Source organism: Macaca nemestrina, chromosome 4 (assembly GCF_043159975.1).
Source record: "Macaca nemestrina isolate mMacNem1 chromosome 4, mMacNem.hap1, whole genome shotgun sequence".
Classification (NCBI taxonomy): domain Eukaryota; kingdom Metazoa; phylum Chordata; class Mammalia; order Primates; family Cercopithecidae; genus Macaca; species Macaca nemestrina.
Genome location: NC_092128.1, coordinates 170,953,301 through 170,974,103, shown reverse-complemented (window position 1 = coordinate 170,974,103; position 20,803 = coordinate 170,953,301). Strand labels below are relative to the sequence as shown.

Genomic DNA, 20,803 nt, shown 5'->3' with positions numbered 1-20,803 from the left:
ATAGAATCCCTGGGCCCACGTATGTTGATTATAAGACGGTTGCAGGACCTGAACAATGACGCTGTGTCTGTGGATAATAAATACAGATGACTTTATAGCTTCCAAAATATGTTTCAGAAACATAATTTTATTTTATATCATAGCCCACATTTAATTAACAAACATATAGTGGCAAAACTTTCCCCAAAACTCACATATACCTAAATTCATAGCATTCTAAAAACAATTGCTAAACCATCCATGTGGTAGTTGCCAAATGATGGCCCCAAACTATTCTGCTGACATTAATGCATTACCCATTATATAAAAAAAGGGACGAGGATGAGAGGGGAGAGGGGAGTGAGAGAGTTTATTTTAAGGGAATAGTGTGAATGGCATTCCATTTATCCATCACCATCTGTGGCTGAAAGGAAGAGGACGTTTATATTTTAGCTTAAGACAAGTGAGGAGGGGAATTTCAGGAGAATAAACACACACACACACACACTCTCTCTCTCTCTCTCTCTCTCACACACACACACACACACACACGTACAGTAAAACAAAACAAAGCCTTTGAGGCCTTGATTTAAGCCCAGAATTTCAGGAGACAGGAGTATGTTGTAGCTTACTGAACAAGGATACAGCGATCTATGTCTTTTATAATGACAAAGCAAAAGCACAGATTTCCCAAGGACTAGATTTAAGAACATGCTAGGCTCGTGTTATTGTAAAAGGGATCTTGATCAAGACGACCATCAAGAGAGAAAACAACTCCAACAAGAGCAAGAGACAAGGTGAAGTCCAATGGCTCACTTTCAAAAATAGTGGCTAAAGGACCTCAGAAAGAATCTGAGTAACCTTCACTATCATCCTACTGGAAGACAATTCCACTTTCAACATTCATTCACCAAGTCCATAGAGTACCAACACTATCTCTGGTGTGCCATACGCATAAGCCTGTGTTCACTACTCCAAGTATCAGCTTACCTGGGCCCTGTATGTTAGGCAAGGTAGCAGAAGAGAAAGTAAGGCAAGGAGAAGGAAACAAAGCCATCACATTCCTCCCTCCACTACAGGCTCCTAACACTGGAGTAAGCCCAAATTAGGGGAGACAAGAAACGTTAAACAGATTCATGTTTGTCATTGGACGTTTTATAATGGATTGGACTATGTATTGGTACTGAATGAGTAGGACCATTTGAAATGTCAAAACATCAATTGCTGAGCATGTAATTATCAGGAGTGGTATATTTTGCTAGAGATTTTATTTAGTGAGACAGAGAAAAAAAAAAGAATAAAGTTGCTTTCTCCTGCATACTAGTGAATCCAGGATGATTTTTTTTCTTATAGAAACAGTACTTTTCACATCCTGCTGTTTAGAGAAATTCACATCAATGCTTTTCCCACAATATAAAACACGTATGTGTTTTGGCACTTACAAACACTGAGGAGCAGCAATTTCCTTTTTTCCCCCATCATGTTTTTTGACAAATCAATGTATCCCTAATCAGTTGATCATTGCCAACATGCATTAGCACTAGCTCAGCCCAGATTTATTGCAATTAGGTTACTTCACAAGTTGAACACATCCCCTGGTGGATTTTAATAAAACGGGACGTTTCTATGAACCTCTAGTTGTGGTATGTTCAAAAAGAATATGTTATTAAAAAGGTTAGGGGCTTAAACTCTTATATACATATTATGTGTTAAAATTAACATTTCAATACAAATACAATAGAAAAAGGGGAGCAGATACAAAAAGAAACTGGCAATAAATAGATTTTTTACATGTTATCAAGATATGAAAATATTTTAATAAAGTACTGAATCTGTTTGAAATATCAAGTTCTACTAATGCGTTAAAAGCTTGTTTTGAGTAGTTAGGACGCTCAAAATGCTGATAACATCTGCAACACAAGCCTGTGCTGAACGTTTACATAACTGGTCCTACTTATTTATGAGAAAAATAAGAAAAAAAGAAAGAAGTAGAAATTAAAAGGGTAAGGAAGCTAAAAAGACAGGCAATGAAGAGAGAAACTCTATTATAGTATTATTATTTATTTCAGATGTAAAGTTGTATTACATATTCTTTTTAAGTCTATACATCCTCCAGCAGCAAATGTACTCCTACTTTTAGGATTATAAATCAAAACTATTTATTGAGAAACTGTCATAAGCCAGGCACTATATTTCAAGCTATAATTCTTTTACTATTTGAAAATAAGGTTTAACCAGAAGGTTTACATGGAGTTAAAAAGTGACCAAATATTTAAAGTGACTCAAACTGAATATGCTTTGTTTAGTTCAGGTCTGTTAAACATCAAGCGTGGACATGCCAACGTTGCTTGAGTTCAGCACTGAGCTCGGTCAGCTATCTCCTGCTGATAAATAACAAAGAGGCAAAGATGACATTGAAACAAATGATCCTGAGAAGGTGAAGGTTGAGCCCCGTCGAAGCACATCCATAAACTTATGTGCACACACACACACACACACACACACACAGGCCCCAAGTCACTCAGTCACTTCATAGGAAATAACTTCAACTACCAATGTGTATGTTTTGGGAAATAAACATGGAAGAAGATAGGTCAGAGTCAGTTTAGTGTCAAAAAATGCCTATCCTACTTGGCTCTTCTTTAAATACGATACTTGGGTTAGGAACAAAGACTCTGCTGGAAAAGCAGTTTAATTATCACCAACCTTCTCAAAGCAAAGGACAAAACAACTACTGTGGGATTTCAAATCTGTCAGCAATCTCTCTTATACTTCACTCATCACAAGGCCCCTGGATTTCACAAGCACGAGGCCTCACCCACTTCAAAGACCATGGGGAAACCCACTTCAACAAAAGTCTCCTTTGAGTCTACGTGGAGTGATTTTACTTTTTTCTTACTCTTCATCCCAGAAGTTAATTCCAGAGTTGGTTGATGCAATAATCTCGAACAATAGACTGCAAACCTAAACACTTATGGGCTGACTTTATCCCATTTGAAATTCATAAAGTTACTGTGATTCAAGTTATGCCCTAGGTGTTGATTTTTTATGAGCCTATAACCCTGGAGATGTAACATTTGATTTGGTTCACATGGTGTCTGTAAGAGTACCTTGCAGTGATGGAAAATGAGAAACAACATTTATAAATAATTGCCAGGTTTCAAGGACTTCTCATCCATCCCCATGACATAAATCCTGGAATCTACAGCATGTATATTTGAAATACATTACCATAAAATATTTGTAATTACTTTTTAAATTCTCTCGGACATGACTTGGTGTCAGAAATATAGTATTTATTTATTATTAGTTATTTTTCTCTCGGTTCATTTCTCTTTGTGCATTTTCAGAGAATAATACTTGACCTAAACATTTGCATTTTTAACGTGTTTATAGTAAAAAGAGCTGATAATTTGCCACACAAGACATTATACTGATCTTCACCACAAGAAATAGATGATGTATCTATGTACATGCGTACTGTGATGCAAACAAAGAAAGTAAAATGTGGAGCAACTAGTTTGTTTGTTCAAAGTCACATTGAAGGAAAGCCAACACGCAGGATTCTCACTCCATTGCCTGTTTGCTTAAAAATATCTTAAGCTGCCCATGTATTCTGGAGCTCAGTTCAAATCCATCCTCCTTCTTGATCCCTTCTGTGACCTCTCGGACTCCAAATCCTTTGCGGCATCCCTAACACATTGGATGTGTCATTTATTTAGAACTTATCATGTACCGTTTTCCGTTGTCAGTTATCTAAGCTGACTAAAATTTCTGGTAGGCAGATCCTAAATCTTGGATTATCAAGGACCTACACCCAATGTCATCCCTAAGACTCAAAGCTAAGCAGTTACCTGATTTTAAAACCTCTTTACAAGAAGCAAAACTGGAGTATATAAAAAGTTTTTCTAAATATAGTTTTGAATAATAGGGTCACAGATTTAGTATGATTAATGTTTGTGTATAAAGAAAGAAAACCAAAGGGTTTATTTACTTTTGCATCTTATATCCAAGTCATATCCATCAAAAGTAGGTACTGATTACAGACCAATGTTTCACAAGCCCCAGTGAGCAGGGATTGCTTAACACAGACAGAAATTCTTCTTCCCTAATACATAGACTGAGAAACAGAAATGATTAAGAAAGGCCTACCCTCCAGCAGCCAAACTCTTTGGAAGTTTGGAAGTAAAGGATACCTATATCACGTTTCTTTTGATGTTAGGAATGAGGACTCCAGACTAACACAGATTGTATTTTCCCTGGTACTAATCATCATTTCCTCAAATTTTCCAATTCCAACCACTAGATGTCATGCAGAGACCACAAAGTAGAACATCTTAGTGTTTGTTTTGTTTTGTTTTGTTTTTTTCCCCCCACATCAAGCATTACCAATTTTATGAACTTCAACATTTAAGGTGGTTTTGAAAAATGTTAAGAGACAGGCATTAAAGACACAGGTCAGTGCAATTTATTTCACAGGCTGGGTGCACAGACATTAGGGCAAAAATATATAGAGTGAAAAGTACTACTTCATGCATTGCAAAGCGTTATTTCCGGAATCTGAAAAATTCATGCAAGTGGATTCCAAAAAAAAAAAAAAAAAAAAAGATAGATTCTAAAGCTTCCTATCTTTAGCAATCATGTACTTTATTTACCCTGGTAGACAAAACTGGAATTCAAGAAAATGGAAAGAAAGAGTATATAAGTATATAATAGAAAAAAATAAAAAGTTTTTGGATTAAATACTAGCTTGGACATGTGCTAATTGAGTAAACCTGCTGTAATACTTAACTTCTGTAAGTAACTGTTTCCTGGTCTGTGAAATGAGAATATCTGACATGTAATAATTGGGAAGTTTCAATAAAACATTGTGTATATATATACTATATATATTGTGTTATATATAGAATATATATATATATATCTCAGGACCTCAGAAGAGAGAGTTAGAGATTCTGGAGTCAGCAAGTTATGAGTGAGAGGTGAAGCAGTTGAAAGAGGACTAAGTTGTCCAAAAAGACTGCAGCAGATTGGAAAAAAAAAAAAAATAGAGCATCTGGCTTTAGGCATAGGCAGATTTCAGAAATGGGTAAGCAAAAGATAAGAAAGAATCTACAGATACCAGTTTGTGTGTATAAGTAAAAAGATAATTTTAAAATCATTTCTTTATTGTTTATAATTAGATAAGCCTCCACTAGTGGGAAATGAGAATAAGAAGATAGAAAAAAAATTGGCCTATTGAGAATAAAAATTCTCAAGTAGGTGAAAGGAGATGGGATCCAGACCTGGAAAAGGCTGATTGGAAAGATAAAGGATCCCTTCAAACATACAATTAAAAATACAAACAATAATAAATCAAAATAAGTTTAAGGAAGGCCAACAGAGTTTGAAGAAATAATACAGCATCTCATCCACCACCACACAAAACTAGTTTTTTAATCAAGAGAAAACATAAAATAGGAATCATGGCCTTTATTCCTAAGAGCCACACTAGATGTAAAAATCTCTCTAAAGTATATGACACATATTGAAATATACACATATACATACACACATACACATATGCATGTATGTTTTTGAAAAACAAAATTATGAAACATTTTTCTTTTTTATGCATCTTTTGCTTGTATCAATAAATCCTACAGTCAGCTTACAATGAAGGCCAGTTTTTCTCAAACACCATAATGCTCTGCCTAAATAATTCATTTTAAAAATGATGGGTAAAACCTTATGAATAAAATGAAGTATACTTTATGTTAAATTATTTTGAATTCTCTATATTTAAAAATAATATTGAGATTATGACTCCAGTAAACAAAACTGAAATGCTAAAGATTACGTTTAAATAACACATTGTTTATTATTATTATTTTCTTATTTTAAATTTTATTTTAAGTTCTGGGATACATGTGCAGAAAATGCAGGTTTGTTACATAGGTATACATGTGCCATGGTGGTTTGCTGAACCTATCAAACTATCATGTAGGTTTTAAGCCTCACATGAATTAGGTATTTGTCCTAATGGTCTCCCTCTCTCCCCTTGCCCCCCACCCCCAAACGTAGCACACTAAAACATCAATTATTGTAATTTGCAGTTTGTGATACACCATGTAGGCTAGAATAAGAAGCGTTTTAAGTATGAAATAGGAAGATATAGAGAAATTAATTAATTTGTAAATTTAATCTTAAAATTTCAATTCGTGTTTATATTTTAATAATGCTTATAGTTTAATATTAGCTATTGATGTTTTAAAGGTAGACTATGAAATTTACTTTTTAAATATTTAAACTTCCTTAGTTTTCAAGATTTTCCAAATCATGTACATATTTGATGATTTTTATTATTCATTTAGGTAACTAGGTAAATATTGTTCAAAATGACCACATTAATTATATGTTTTTAGTAATGATTTACTCCCCAGAAGGTATATGTTTCCACCTTAAATTCCTGTAAATAAAATTCTTGTGATACCTTCTTAAAAAGTAAGAGAAAAGAAAGACAGAGAAAACTGATTCATTTCTACTTGGAGGTGATTTCAAATACGTAAACCCCAACTACGTAATTCTGTACACGGGGATCGCATTATTTATTTTCATAGTTGCTGCTTTATTGAAAATTTTGTCTCTAAAGTTTATATTTGGCAAGACAAATAACAAAAATAAGCTGGTTTATAATTTTTCTTATTCTAGGGTGTGCATGTGTGTATGTGTAAGTATGTTTTAATTTCTAATGGCCTGTCCAGGTGAAGTTATCACTCTTGGAGACATGGCAACCCATATGAGAATGTTTATGTACACTGGGGTGCAGAAGATCAACCAAGCCCAAATCCTAATTTAAATCACCTTTACCTTTGAAATGTTAAAACTGTATGTCTTTTTCAGTTTCTCTCTGCTCCTCCTTTTCTCCTATGCTCTTGCTCAGAAAACATTTAATTTCAACTCAGGTGTATTTATTAAAAAGAATCCTTCTATTTTAATTTTCTGAAAGTCATTGGAAGCAGATCCTGTGTACTTATAAAATTCCACAATAAAACATTTACTTTTGTAAGCTATGTGTATCTAGATGGTGATATTATTGTTAGGAAATAAAATGAGAGCATTTGGCAACATGATATGTTTCAAAAGAAATATGAACTCTTTTTCCTTGAAGAAATTAGATATTTTCCTTGACTGGTACTTAGGGATCCAAGTCTAGAAGAGAAATAGGATTTTTTAAAGCTCACTATTTTAGTCCTTTTTTTTTTTTTTTTTTTTTTTTGGAAATTTTTCACTTAGCCACATCTGACAAAATAAAAGATTAGATTTGAGGCTGCAGAAACAAAATTGCCGTTGTAATTTGCCAGCACCTAGTCCATGTTAGGGTAAGCAAACACAGTCAATTCCCATTTATCTAAAGTTTAAGCAATAATACTTTTCAAAAATGGAATTTCTTTTTTGCCTTATTATTTTTTCTCTAAAACGCACAAAATGAGAATGTATTAGTATAGTCTCATGCTGCTGATAAAGACACACTGAAGACTGGACAATATGCAAAGGAAAGAGGTATAATGGAGAACTCACAGTTCCACATGGCTGGGGAAGCCTCACAATTGTGGCAGAAGACAGGGAGGTGCAAGTCACATCTACGTGGAAGGCAGCAGGCAAAAAGATAGTTTGTGCAGTGAAAAGTTTTTAAAACTATCAAATCTCATGAGACTTATTCACTGTCATGAGAACAGCGTAGGAAAGATCGACCCCCATAATGCAATCACCTCCCACTGGGTTCCTCCCAGGACATGTGGGAATTGTGGGAGTTACAATTCAAGATGAGATTTGGGTGGGGACACAGCCAAACCGTATCAGAGAATATTCCTTATATAGAGATATATTGAAAAATGTTATTTCTGGTTTCAGTCATTACACAATAATAGAGTCCAACTTCTAAGTCAATAGTTTTAAACAAACAATTGGTTTTCACCACAAAGATTCCAAAATACTATGTGACTGTGAATTATCGTCCTAATCAGATTAATTTCTTGGTATAATTTTAGGGTTAGTGTGTATTATTTGTGTATGGGTTCTGTGAAAATTATACAGTAAAATATGCCTGTAGCCATCAGCCTATAACAGGAGATCTCATTGTGAGCTCAAGGAAGAGGTAAACACACTGAAATTTCTATATTGGTGCAGGGTGATGGTAATTGCAAGAAAGGGCTTGAATAAAACAGTAGAATAAAACTCAATCTGATACAAAGAAGTCAGAGGCAAGACAAAGATAGTTTATAAATATAAAATAAGGAATCAAATCTAAGCTTGTGTGTGAATAAGATTAAAAAATTACGAAATTCATGTTCAGTCTGGTAGGAGTGATCTAGACAAAAGACGAAAAAAGAGTGACTATGTCAGTAATTTTATGGGACTATTATGACTTTTAAAAATATTTGATCTTTTGAACATCTCACAGGATAAAATATTGAATTAATTAGAATATTTAGTTGACTGAAACACCCATTTTCATACTCATTTTAAAAAACTGAATTTTAATATATAAGTATAGATTAATGAATGTATACACAAACACAGAAAGAGAAAGAAAAAAACATTCTCTGCATATTGCTTCTTCTTGCAAGAATGTAAGAACAAAGGTTTTTCTTCATGTCTCTCTCCAATTAAGTTAAAGATGGTGGAACTGCATGCTCGTTGCTATCGTAATAGCTTCTGCATAACATTTTGTTCACAGTTGGAAAAAACAAATGAGCAAATAAACATTGAGATGTAAAAGCAGTGTACCACTACCTTTAGTGGCCCAGCCTTTATTAGGTGAGAGAGTGTTTTGATGTGTATATTATCTTCTGCTTTATAAGGTAGTTTACTTTCACCTGCTTAGATGGGAATAGGTAGATAGATAGATAGATAGATAGATAGATAGATAGATAGATAGATAGATAGATAGATAGATAGATAGATAAACAGCCAGATAGATTAGATAGATAGATAGACATACAGGTAGATGGATAGATAGCATCATAGTCCATTTTGTGCTAATGTAGCATACCCTAGACTGGGTAATTTACAAAGAACAGAGACTTATTTCTTGCAGTTCTGGAGGCTGGGAAATCCAAGGTTGAGGAACCTATATGTAACAAGGACTTTCTTTCTGTGTCATCCCATGGTGGAAGGCCGAGGAGCAAGAGAGCATGTATGCATGTGACAGAGAAATAGGAAGAGTGCTGAACTCATCCTTTTATCAAGAACTCACTTCCTGGGTAGCTAACCTGCTCTCAAGATAATGGCATTAATCAATTCATTCAGCAGAGCACTTGTGACCTAATTACCTCTTAACAAAAACATTTTTGTCAACTAAAGTACAATGTCCATGAGACAAATATAATTCATTTATATCATATATAAAGTAACTTAGATTAGCACATTTTCTTCCTCTACCGACTTCAGTGAGGTTGTGTCACACATGTGAAATACAGTTAGATTTTTTTTTTTTTTTTTTTTTGCTTAGTTGGTGTCAGGGATTTCCAGACACACTATGTTTCTTTTAAAATTTGCATACATTAAGGTTTACGATTTCTTCTGTAAAGTTCTGTTGGTTTTGACAAATACATGATGCCATGTATCCACCATTACAGTATCATACAGAATAGTTTTATTAACAGAAGAATCCTTTGTGCATCAATTATTCTTCCATCCTCCTTCACTCCCCACAAACATTTGGCGACCCCTGATAGGTTTCCTTCTTGTGAAATGTCACATAATCAGAATCATTCATCCTTTTCAGATTGGCTTATTTCAGTTAGAAATTTCCATTTAAGATTCTTTCGTGTTTTGTTCGTGGTTTGACTGCTCATATCTTTTTATCATTGAATATTATCTCACCATATGGATGTATCACAGACTATCTGTTCACCTCTTGGGGAACGTCTTGATTGTTTCCAGTCTGGGGTAATTTTGAATAAAACATCTATGAAAATATAAATAGAATTTTTGTGGGCAAAAATTAACAAATCAGTTTCATAAAAATCTAGGAGCATGATAGTTGAATTATATGTTTAGCTTGATAAGAAATTGAGGTCGGGCGTGGTGGCTCACGCCTGTAATCCCAGCACTTTGGGAGGCTGAGGCGGGCGGATCATGAGGTCAGGAGATCGAGACCATCCTGGCTAACACGGTGAAACCCCGACTGTACTAAAAATACAAAAAATTAGCCGGGAGTGTGGTGGGCGCCTGTAGTCCCATCTACTTGGGAGGCTGAGGCAGGAGAATGGCGTGAACCCAGGAAGCAGAGCTTGCAGTGAGCTGAGATCGCGCCACTGCACTCCAGCCTGGGCGACACAGCAAGACTCTGTCTCAAACAGAAAAGAAAAAAAAAAAAGAAATTGAAAAGCTCAGGAGGCTGAGGCAGGAGAATGTCGTGAACCCGGGAGGCAGAGCTTGTACTGAGCCAAGATTGTGCCACTGCACCCCAGATGGGGCAATAGAGCGAGACTCCTTCTAAAAGGAAAGAGGAAAGAAAAAAAGAAAGAAAGAGGGGGAGAGAGAGAGGGAGAAAGAAAGGAAGGAAGAGAAAGAAGGAAAGAAAGAGAAAGAAGAAAGAAAGAAGGAAGGAAGGAAGGAAGAAAGGAAGGAAGGAAGGAAGGAAGGAAGGAAGGAAGGAAGGAAGGAAGGAAGGAAGGAAGGAAGAAAGAGAAATTAAAAAGCTGTCTTCCAAGGAGTCTGTACAGTTTTTCATTTCCACCAGAAAAGAATGAGAGTTCCTGTGACTCTGCATTCTTCTCAGTATTACGTATTATCAGATTTTTAGATTTTAGCAATTTTAATAAGTAATGGCTCCTAATTGTTTTGATTTGCAATGTTCTAGTAACAAATGATGTTGACCATCTTTGTTTTCTATCTGTATATCTTCTTTGATGAGATGTCTATTTAAATCTTCTGCCAACTTTCAAATGTGGTTGTTTTCTTTTAGTTGAGTTTTCAATGTTTATTGTATATTTTGGATACAAACCTTTTATCATATGCATGTCTTGCAAATTTTCTCCCAGTCTATTACATTTTTTAAATTATCCTAGCAGTGACTTCCACAGAGCTGAAGTTTTTAATTTTGGTAACATCTAAGCTTTCACAGAATCTTTTTGTGGTTGTATCTGAAATCTTATGGTCAAATTCAAGGTCACCTAAATTTTCTCCTATATTTGTAGTTTTGCATTTAAAACTATGTTATATTTTAAGTTTATTTTTTGTGAAGCTCTGAAGTTCGCGTGTCCAGGTCATTTTTTTAATGTGTGTGCAGAAGGATATCCATTGTTGCAGCACCACTTATTGCATTTATTGCAAAGACTATTCCTTTGCTATTGAATTGCATTGTGCTCCTTTGTCAAAGATCAGTTGATTATATTTGTATGAGGCCTATTTCTGGACCCACTAGTTCCATTGAATTATGTGTGAATTATTTAGTCAATACCACACTGTCTTGACACTATGCCTTTATAGTAAGTCTTAAAATCGGGTAGTATGCATCCTCCAACTTTATGTTTTTTCAGTATGTATTGAGTATTTCAGGTTTTTTGACTTTTCATGTAAACTTTATATATCTGTTTGTTGATATCTAAAAAGAGTATTTTTCTAAAAGATTGGGATTGCATTGAATATATTCATCAAATAGGAAAGAATTAACATCTTAACAATATTTAATGAAGTAATGTTGAACTTGATCACGTTTTATTTAGATCTCCTGTGATTTCTTTTATCAGAATTTTGTAGTTTTTCACATGTGGTAAAAGACATGTGTAGTTTATTTAAAAATTTTGTCAGATTTATATCTCAGTATTTATTTTCATGTCTGTGCTATTGTAAATGGCATTTTTAGAAACTAATGTTTCTTACTGCTCACTGCAAAGGATGAATTTCATAGTAAATAACTAACTTGTATATTGACCTTGTTTTCTGAGATCTTATACTTACTATTAGATTTTTAAAAACTTCTTGTTTGTGCAAATTCCTTGAGATTTGTTACATAGATAATAATATAAACTCAGCATGGATAGTTCTAATTCTTCCTTTTTTATCTTTTTATTTCTTTCCTTGTCTTACTGCACTAGTTAAGACTTTTAGTATGATGCTGAGTAGAAATGATGAGAGAAGTTATCTTTGCCTTGTTCCCAGTCTTAGGAGAAAAGCTTCCAGTCTCTCAACATTAAGTATGATTCCACCTGAGGATTTTTGTAGGTGTCTTCATCAAATACAGGGAGTTCCCATCCTCTCTACTTCTAATTTGCTAATACTTTTTATTATGAATAGGTTTCATGTTTTTTCAAATGCTTTTTCTATATCTATTGATATAATTATTTAATTTTCTTCTTTATTAGTCTTTAATGTGGTAGATAAAACTGACTTCTGGATGTAGAACAGCCTTGCATACCTGGAGTAATTCCTTCTTAATCATGGTGTAGAATTATTTTTATATGTTATTTTTTGATTTGTTAATATTTTATTGAAAAACTTTGAATCTGTGTTCATGTGAAATTTTCGTCTGTGTTCATAATCTTTAGTTTTCTTTTCTGTAAGGACTTTAGCTAGATTTAAAATTAGAGTAACACTGTCTTCATGAAAAATGTTAGGAAACATTCTCGTTTTTTTCTACTTCCTGACAGAGATTGTGGAAAATTTGTACAATTTCTTCTTGAACATTTGATGTAATTCAGCAATGAAACCATTCAAATACTATGGTTTCTTCTTTGAAAACTTATTAGTTATTGATTGCCATATTTTGTTTTATGTGTTAACTTTCCTAGATCGGAGGATCCAGATATCTGTTTAGACAATATTTCTGAGTGTCTCTGTCATGTATTTATGGGAGAAATTAGCATTTTTTATCAATAGACATAGTAAACTTGATTGCCCTTCTCTATGTGTGATATCAACTAATTCAGTGAGGGTCTGAATAGAACAAAAAGGTGAAGGACAGGAGAATTCACTCTTTCTCTGCCTGATTGATTGAGCTGGAATATCTATCCTTCTCCATTCTTTGAAACTCCAGGCCTCCAAACTGGGACTAAAATTACACCATTGACTCTTTGACTTTCAGGTCTTCAGACTACACCAACTGGGTCTCCAGGTTTCAGAGGATATATTTTATTGATTTTATATCTCTGAATAACCCTGATTAAAACATATATTGGTACTGGGGTGGTTTTATAGAAACAGAATTTTATAAACAAGTTTCCCAGATTGATGCTATAGATTTTGGAATAAACTGTCTAATCTGATTGGACATAAAGGTTTAGATGATTCTATTTCTAGTAGTAAAGAGAGCACCAAGGTCCATGACATAAGCTGGTAATAGAGATACACAAACAATCTGCCTTGGATACCACTTATAAAAAGCAAGGAACTGAATGGCTGTGTAAATGATGCTTTTGAACAGTTTTGGAAAACTAACAAATATAATAAGGTTGGCCGTTTGCTCCTGATGTCACTGGACAAAGTGGTGAAGGAAAAGGATGAGCTTAAGATTTAAATTCCCAGAAGCATAAGTGACCTGCGGACTTATTGTCATCTGAAGATACTCTTATTTTTGGTATCCACTGAGTTGAGATTGCAGAAAGTGAAATGCAGAATCTCATCCTGTGAATGGCTGAATTATAACGGAAATTAAACTCCAAGCCTTTCAGAGTGTTCTTGTTAAAGCAAGAACATTTGTTGGGAGAGAATGGGGAAAGGGTTTCCAGAAGGCTGTGTATGTTCTGTATCAGCATCTGATATATGACAGTCAGCTTTCATGGGTCTAGGAATTACGGGGCGGAAATGGGAGTGAAAACCCTCACTACTACCACTAGTGACTCACTAGCAACACATTTATTTTCTTTTCCCAAACCTTGTGCTGTGCTGAGCTGGAGGTCTTAGTTGCAAAGGGAGGAGTCCTTCCGTTAGGAGACACAATAATGATTCCACTGAAATGGAAGATAAGACTCACCTGGCCACTTTGAACTCCTCATCCTTCTCAATCGATAGGCAAAGAAGGGAGTTAAAGTACTATCTGGGGTAATTGATCCTGATTACCAAGGGGAAATTGGACTGCTAGTCCATAATTGAAGGTAAGGTAAAATATGTCTAGAGTGTGGGTGATCCCTTGTAGTTTTGCTTAGTATTACCATGCCCTGTAATTAAGGTTAATAGGAAACAACAGCTCAATGAGGACAAGGTTGTTAATGATCACAGCCCTTCAGGAATAAAACATTGGGTAACCCCAAAAGACAAAAACCCACTACCAGCTGAGGTGCTTGCCAAAGACAAAGGGAATACAGAATGGATAGTTGAATAAAGTAGTTATAAATAGTAGCTATGACTGCATGACCAGTTACAGCAATGATAATTTTAATTGTCACAAATATGATCTCCCCATTTTGTTATAAATGCATTTTTGGTTGTGTATATAATACACTTGTTTTCTTTTCTCTCCTATTCTCTTATAATGTAACATAAGATATATTGGCTTTATATCATAGTATTTAAGTATGTAAGGAGATGAATATGTGCCACATTGACAATTAGTGGATTTGTGAAAGTCCCAGCTTTCATTTCTGATATTGGTAATTTTCTTCTTTGATTGCCATGCTAGCATGCAAGTCATGCAAGCATGAAAAATACTGCATTAAAAATAAAGACAGATGTAAAGCACAAAAAGAGCCTAAGTTATTCTTACACAACTGAGAAAAAAAAACAGAAGAATGTTTTCACAAAAGAAAAATGAAAGATAATGTAATTTTTAATTAAAGAAGACATCAAATATAAACAATGTGAATAAACTCAAACAATTGTAAAATTAATTGAACAGAGAATCAAAATGACAACATTACAGAGCTAATTAAATAGAAACCATAGGAAACAGATTAGACAGTGTGGATGATAAAATTAGTAACAGAAAAAGCCATGAGGTAGTCTCAGTGAAATAAAGGGGTAAAAAAATACTAGTCAGAAAGAAATTAATGTTAATGGTATACAGGAAATGTGGATCCAAAATAAAGGTAAATGATACACCTGCAATAAAAGTCCAACAAATGAAATTAAAAAGAATAATTATGTAGTAGAAGAAAATATTTCTAAAATGTAAAATAATACTCATAGATTTAAAGGCATACTGTTCTCAAGAAATTCATTAGAAGAACTGATTTTATGGCATTCTGGTAAAGTGATTGAATTTCAAGGATAAAGAAAGAATTCATCAGGTATCCAAGAACTTACAAAGGGGATAAATCTGGCTGGGCTCAAATGCCTCCATGGAAAAATAAAGTGCCAGAAGATAATAGAACAATATTTACAAAATTCTAATGGAACAAGTGTGTCTCAAGAATATTATAACCAGACAAGTTGTTATCCAAGTACAAAATGGCAGTACTGGCATACTTAATCATGCAAAAACTCACAGAATATGTCATTCCTTATTCTGTCTTAGAATGAAACTATGTAAGAGACAAATGAAGAAACCATTGTAAAAGAACTGAATGGAGCCTTGTTGCTGCTTCCTCAGAAGGGAAGGAACACCATATCCTCACATGTAGAAGGTACAGAAGGGAAAAAACCCACACCCTCAAACCCTTTTATAAGGGCCTGAATCCCTTCATCACCTTCTAAATACCCCATCTCTTAATATTATTACATTGTCTATTAAGTTTCAACAAAAAATTTGGGGTGCACCCAATTTGGTCATTGTTTGGATATTAGAACACAAAATTTAATGACTCAGTTTCTTACTATATGTAAGACATTATTATCACATTAATTTTGTTATTTTTATTACAATTGTAACAAAACCTAGGAACATTTGTATACAGAACTTAAACACAAAGACTTTCCAGATTTTGTCATTTAATCCCAAAATCTTACCACTTAAGGGAAGGTATCTTAATTACGGTTATCCCCAAACATATGCAAATGCAAAGATTGGAAGACCTAAGTAACGACTAAGTTGTGGAGCTGAGACTGAATTCTGGGTTTCAGACTATAACTTCCAAAACATTTCTGTTGCATAATGAGGTAAACAATATAGTTCCTAAACTGGAAGATTAAATGATTCCTTCATAGAGGAAATTAAAAAATATATATATATATATAGAAGAAAACAGTTCCTAGTTATTTTGGAAATTGTATTATGTGTTGCAAAACAATGACAATAAATGTACTTAAATAAATCACCAACTTAATAACTCATCTTCAGTTGAATCCTTAGTTTTCTCATGCAAAGTCTAGTATTCCTACAGAGCCAGAACAGTGTACAAAGAACAAGACAGGGAGATAAAATTAATGCTAGCTTAGTTTTATATGAAGCATCAATTAGGAATATTAACTGTTCTCATGTTTAAATATTTGCTCTTGGCAAAATCCAAACAAGCTCACTATGTGTTAGATTAGTAGGTATAGAGTCAGCATGGTGGTAGATCTGGAGTGGAGCACGTGCATTTTGTAGATTCAAAGATGTTGTCAATTTTAAAAAATATCAATTGTCTATTAAATGTGGAGAGAATACCACTTTATTGAATGCACACCAAAATTTTAAGATGTCTTCCATTTTGAGAGCAATTTTTATAAAAAAGGATATGCTGAAGTTTATTCTACTACAGGCATGAAAGTTACCATGCAAACCAGAGATACATTTGTTCTTTGTGAAGAAGCTTCTGCCCATTTGTCCGTTTCAGTGTATCATTTAAACAGTACAGCCAGTGCTCAATAGCAGCGTCAGTTGAAGTCACCATCATGGCTACACAAATTGATTCCTTATGTGGGAAAAAAAAAAAAAAGGCCTCAAATGGCTGATGGACAATTAAATATGTTGGTTCCCATGTTATTTCCCTGGAACCTCAAGTAGATTTAGTCAGACCCTTGTTAATTGATAAATATGATTGAGGACTTTGCTATATCTTTTTTTCATCAAATGAGTACATTCGTCAGAAACATAAATAACACATTGTAGTGATCATTGCCTACATGGGGAGATTTTTAGCTTCAAGTAATGGATACACAACCCAAAGTGAACATTTTTTCTATGAGAGAACACAAAGTACAGACGGAGCGTGGTTCCATTATTGATTCAGTATCTCAGTGACACGATCCATGTGCTAGGTGTTTTTTCATCTTTGCACTCTCTCCGACTCAGCCTGTCAGCCAAGTGTAAGTCCACATTTCCAAAAAGGCTGCAGCCTTTCCAGGTCTTTGCAGGGAGAAATGATCATGACCACATTCTCTGAAGGAGGAGAAGGGAACTTCCTCCCCTGAGTCTCATTTTATTAAGGAAAAAAAAATTTTTTTTTACATGCTCAGCCCTCAACCTGAAGACATTCACAATTCTTATTTTTCAGTAGCAATTAATTTTATTAGTTTGACAATAATTTATGATCATAAAACAATGCAATTCAAGAAATGACTAAAATATGTTAAAGAAAACATCATAATTATTCCTGGCACTTAGATCTAATATTTCAAAACAGACTATTTCAGCAACTGATTTATAAAGTGCTAATATAAAAAAATCTCAAATATGTTTAATTTCACCCATAAACTATAAATTATGAATTACTATAAATTTTTGGTTAGCAAAAAAAGCCAAAATATTTTTCCTCATGCAACTTAGTTATAGTGATAATTAATTTGAAGAGCACTTATATAGACTGAATGTTGACGCAAGAAGTAGTTTTTGCATGAGCATTTTGAGCATTATCTTGGAATTAGAAGTAGTTTTAAGTCACTGTCTCCTGTGTATTGGTTTCCTGCTGCCTCTGTAACAAATTACTGGAAACTTGGTGGCTTAAACAACAGAAAATTTATTCTTTCACAGTTCTGGATGTCATAAATCTGAAATCAGTATCAAGGGGTTTGGAGGGTGTGGCCATCAGGAAACTTCTACACAGATAATTCCTTATCCTTTAGATAATATTTCTAGTGGCCACCAACATTCACTGGCTTATGGTACATCAGTCTCACCTCCACCTGTGTGATCACATCCCCTCTCCTTTTCTGTCTGTGTGGTCAAATTTCTTTCTGCTTCCCTCTTACACAGATACATGTGATTGTATTTAGAGTCCATCTAGCTAATACTGGATAATCTTTTAGGTCAAGATCTTTAACTTAATCACGTGCAATGATTGATTTTTGTCTGATTTTTCATATAAGGTAATATTCAGAGTTTCAAGAAATCTAGATATGAATTTTTTCTGAAACATTTTGGACCTACCGCACACTCATTCACTCATTCATTTATGTATTTAACAAATATTAAATGAACACCTGCAATGGAACGGACACTGTTCTAATGCAGGGTATATAACAGCAAACTAAAGAGACAAAGATTTTACTTTCTTGGAGTTTACATTCTAGAACAAACATTGGCAAACTGTTTCTGTAAAGGGCCAGATAGTAAATACTGTTTGTAGATCATACAGTTTCTCTGTTGCAACTACTGAACTCTCCTATTATAGCATAGACACAGCTCCTCCTCTCTAAATATATAAATAAGTAGCTGTGGCTATATTCCCATAAACAATTATATATGAAAACAAGAAGCAAGCTAGATTTGGCTCTTGAGTTATAGTTGGCCAGCACTTTCTCTGGACAGAAGATATAGGAGAAAAAGTGACAGGCAAATACAGAATATGTCAGATGGTGATAAGTGATGTGGTTTTAAATAAAGCACATTCAGAGAAATAGGACATTCAAATGTGAAGGCTATAACTAACTGCTATAACAGATAAATCAAAAAATTTTAGTGGCTTCCCGAAGAGCCATTTTCTCAGTGTTTATGTGAAGTCCGATACTAAGATTACTTATTAGTGGGAAACCTTCCATGTGGTCATTCAGGAACCCACCCTCTTGCTTTCTTGCATCTGCCCTCCTGAGAACTCTAGAATCGTGTGTTCAGTTGGTGGTTGAAGAAAGGGAGTAGAGAACAGCACACAGGCATTTTAAGGAAGCAGGATTACAAGGTTTGGTCAATTCCACTCAGTTTATATGCAGTTGAGCTTTGTGTCCAGGGGCATTTAAAAAACAGTGTTGGGCCAGGCGCAGTGGCTCACACCTGTAACCCAGAACTTTGGGAGGCCGAGGCGGGCAGATCACTTGAGGTCAGGAGCTTGAGACCAGCCTGGCCAACATGGTGAAACCCCGTCTCTACTAAAAATACAAAAATTAGCCGGGCATAGTGCTGGGCACATGTAATCCCAGCTACTCAGGAGGCTGAGGCAGGAGAATCACTTGAACCCATGAGGTAGAGCTTTCAGTGAGCTGAGACTGCACCACTTCACTCCAGCCTGGGTGACAGAGCGAGACTCTCTCATACAAACAAACAAGCAGGATTGGAGATCACTGAGCAACATTTAATTCAGGAAGTGTTACTCTTGTAAGCAGGATAGCCAGAAAAAGTTTTCCTGGCCTTCCTGGGGAAAGTAGGAGGATAATGTGGCAGAGATTTGGTAGGGGGGGTGTGTTCAAATATTTAGGCTAGCTTTGTTCTTCTGAATTTATCTCTTTGCAGATAGTTTAGTCATGAGACTGAGCAGTAGTTGTTGAAATGTGGGAAGGAAAAATACAGGCCATTTTCAGGTCAGACTCTTAAAACACACTGTACTCTTCTCCTTGCTTTCTCTCTCTCTTTTCTATGGGACCAAAATCAAGGACTTAATCTCTGCTTAGAAGACAGCTAACCAGAGGTCCTTCCATACACTCACTGGACTGTAATATTAGCAAAAAAAAAAAAAAAAAAAAAAAAAAGACATTGTATTAAACTACTTAGGTTTGTAGTATATTTTGCAAACCAGTAAGTGTTATTTACCTTATATTCTAGTTCTATAGCTACCAGAGAGTAGAATGTTCCAGGCAGAGACCCTGAGTCTGGATCAAGTTCAAGGATTCCAGGGTATAAGGAAAAGAGCTAGAGAAGGAGAGAGGTAAGAAATGAGGTCAGGAGATAAGATGGACAATTATGTAGTGTCATTGTTAGACCTGGCTTTTACTCTGAAAAAGAGGGTTTATACTGAGAGAGAGATAGGATCTAACTTTCATTTTAAAATAATCATTTTGGCTGCTGTTTTAAGAACTGATGTTGGAGGTGGTGAAAAAAGAAGAGCAGCTTCTCAGGAGGATATTGCAATGATGCAGGCGTAAAGTGAAGATGGCTTGAAGAGATTTTCCACATCAGCATCTGGAAGAAAGTATTTGCCATTGTTAACGAGATCGCGCATGTTCATGGTGATATGGCCGTAGAGAGTATTTACCATTACTGAGAAGGAGACTTCAAAATTTTATTAGAAGAGGGAAGTATGAGGGAGATCAAATGTGGACATGCTACATTTGAGATGCCTTTTAGATATCCAAGCAAATATTTGGAGTAGGCATTTAAACGTGGAAATATAAATTACAAAATCATGTGTGTAGACATGAGACCGGATGAGTTCAGTAGGGCAATGGGTATTTTTAAAAGGAAATATCAATGGACTGAGTTTTAGTGCATCCCAAATTTCAAAGGCTGGAGAGTTAAGAAAGATCAAACAAAAAAAAAACCTAACCAGAATCTTATGATAAGAATCAAGAAAACGGCATCCTGGAAATAAACTGTACAATGTGTTTCAAGAAGGAAAGCAATCAGCTAATTTAAGCACCACAGAGGTCAAGTAAGACAAGTACCAAGAATTGACCCGAACTTAGCAACTTTGAGATCAATGATGGTCTGGGTGGAGGATCTCATTTTGAAGTCGTAGGACTGAGAGCCTTTCAGGACTAGATCAAGGAGAGAATTGTGTGAGAGAAACTGGAAACAGTTGGAGAAACTTTAATGTAAAGAAAAAGAGATAAA

At 34.8% G+C, this 20,803-nt stretch overlaps 1 protein-coding gene across 16 annotated transcripts in view; it reads left to right on the top strand.

The window, feature by feature from the left end:
• The window catches only part of LOC105472791 (uncharacterized), a 611,252-nt gene that overhangs the window by 283,909 nt on the left and 306,540 nt on the right, over positions 1-20,803 (top strand). For 13 of the 16 annotated variants that reach the window (XR_011622751.1, XR_011622752.1, XR_011622750.1 and 10 more), the window contains one exon: positions 15,419-15,527. The exons of the other annotated variants lie outside the window; for them this stretch is intronic. The gene's annotated coding sequence lies outside the window, so the exon portion shown is untranslated. The remainder of the gene's footprint in view (positions 1-15,418; positions 15,528-20,803) is intronic. 16 annotated transcript variants of the gene reach the window in all.